Source organism: Crocodylus porosus, unplaced genomic scaffold, assembly GCF_001723895.1.
Source record: "Crocodylus porosus isolate Cpor-Errol unplaced genomic scaffold, CroPor_comp1, whole genome shotgun sequence".
NCBI classification, from domain to species: Eukaryota; Metazoa; Chordata; order Crocodylia; family Crocodylidae; genus Crocodylus; species Crocodylus porosus.
Genome location: NW_017728949.1, coordinates 21,113,526 through 21,115,781, shown reverse-complemented (window position 1 = coordinate 21,115,781; position 2,256 = coordinate 21,113,526). Strand labels below are relative to the sequence as shown.

Genomic DNA, 2,256 nt, shown 5'->3' with positions numbered 1-2,256 from the left:
TTTCATGGGGGATTTATCAAAGTAATTGTTTCTGTGAAAACTGTATATTGCAAATTTGATAGGTCCCTACTTATTGCCATCCCAAAGCTCTTGCATGACTCAGAAAATCTAAGACATTTTGCAAGGAAGATTCACTCTGGGCGTCCATCATCTGCAAACAGGAGGTCTCTCAGCACCAGTTCTTTCAACTAGGTTTTCGCTCTAAATCTTGCAATTTTGAACAAGCCTCCAGCTAGTGTGTTTCAAAGATAAATTCTTGAATGCATAAAGAAGCAGGAATGAAAATATGTTAAAAAGCACAGGGGCTAACGACACCTCAGTTTCACCCCATTGTTGATGTCGAAAGGATTTGATTCTTTGTTTTCATACACCACAGTAAATAAACTACAACTGGGCTTCCACACTCTGCTGAGTCTCCTTCATTTTCTCTCTTTTTAGTACATCTGTGTAGCTGGAAATCAAGTGTAGGGCTATGCACCGGACATCATGGCATTAAGGAAGATCTGAAAAAAGAAGGCAGAGGAAGGTGGCGGCCCAGGAATGAAGTGATCTGGAGAGTGAACTGCTCTCATTCTACAGATGACATTTCCTGCTGTGGAGACATTTATACTGTTTATACTGTTGCTCTTTTGGTAGACCGCAAGAGAACATGAGTCATTAGGGCTATTAATCTCATACTTTTTAAGCACTTTGAGTGGGAGGGGGTGCTATTTTTCCATATGAAATTTCACATCTGTTATTTATGCTTTTAGCTCCCTGGAGGAACATGTTTTAAAATTAAAAATACAGATACATTAAAGGCAACCAAAATTATGTTAATCATAGTATTGTAATGTACTTGCACTTTCCTGATGTCTGGTCTTGGTCAGCACAGATCTTCAACCATTGTAACTTTTTTTTGTCTGGAAAATTTCTTCATTATAGTGCCTGCTGTGCCTCTTTTACCAGTCTTTTTCTAAGATTTCTTTCCACTTCTGCAATATTTGATTAAGTGAACTGGTATGGGTGATGAGGGAATATAGAGATCAACTGCATTTGTCTTTGTGGTCACAGTTTCTTTTGGATTGTTTGCCTGTCACTTTACTTTCAGCTGTGAGTCTCATGACAATACACTAGGAGCAATAAGAACCTATCCCTTTCCTGTAACTTCATCAGAAGAAGAAACAGAACCAGCTCCAGAAACATTTCAGCTATCAGTCTGCCTGGGTAAGTGGAATAAGTAGCCTTGAAAGTTAGCATGTAGTGAAGGAGGTCCTGCAGGCATGTAGTGAAGGAAACTTTTTTGTTTGTTTTTGTTGCTATATTAATATCCATCCAGTTTGATTTCATGTTCTTGTTTTGGATTATAAGCAAATGGCAGAAGACGGCAACAGAGTTGGTTTTGATTTTGCACACACCCAGTCCATGCTTTCATGCATGCACACTTATAGCTAGTATACTTTATTTGCTGTAGTCGAAATGTGTGTGCAATCCTTAAAATAAAGAGAAATTTTGAAAGTGATTTGATTTCCTTTATTGGAAAAATTATTTTTCTGGTTGTAGGTTGCTTGTTACGTAAACTACAGATGCATGGGTACGTGAGAGGAGATTCTCAAGCCATATTCACAATTACCATCTACCATATGTTTTTCTCTTTTTTTAAGGAAGTAACTGTTTGATCAAATACCTGAAAGTCTTGACTCATGCCTGAATGAATCACATGTATTTCTCTTCCTTAATGTTTGTATGAATCTGTACTAAGGTGCAAGGTCTAATCTATTTTTAAAAATCACTTTACGTATATTTAAAGAGAAATGAGTGTTGGAGACAGAATTTAAACTATGTAGTCCATAGGACAGAAACTGTTTGGCTGATATTGTACTATTTACTTTAAAGTACTATTGTAGCCATTTATTTGATTGCTACTTATTACATAACATTTGTAATTGTATTAGTAAATACTATTTTACCTCAAACCCCTGTAGTATAACCTAGAATGGACCTTAGGGCTCATAACAAAAGGTTTGTGTATTTCCTGGATTAGCATTTACAAGTATTGTGTACCAGTAATTCAAGTGAAATGGCAGTCTGTAATCTTGGGTTAACACAGGACTATAAACCCCAGTGTAGACAAAGTTTGCTGTATTTGAACAGGACGAGGTAGATGGGGGATCCCATCCATGCAAATATCAATGATATAATTTCATAGTTTCATAGTTTCTAGGGTCGGAAGGGACCTGAGCAGATCATCTAGTCCGACCCCCTGCCATGGCAGGA

The 2,256-nt window shown here is 37.3% G+C and overlaps 1 pseudogene; it reads left to right on the top strand.

Moving 5' to 3' along the window:
• Positions 1-336: 336 nt before the first annotated feature.
• LOC109322469 overlaps positions 337-2,256 on the top strand; it is a 23,072-nt pseudogene continuing 21,152 nt past the window's right edge.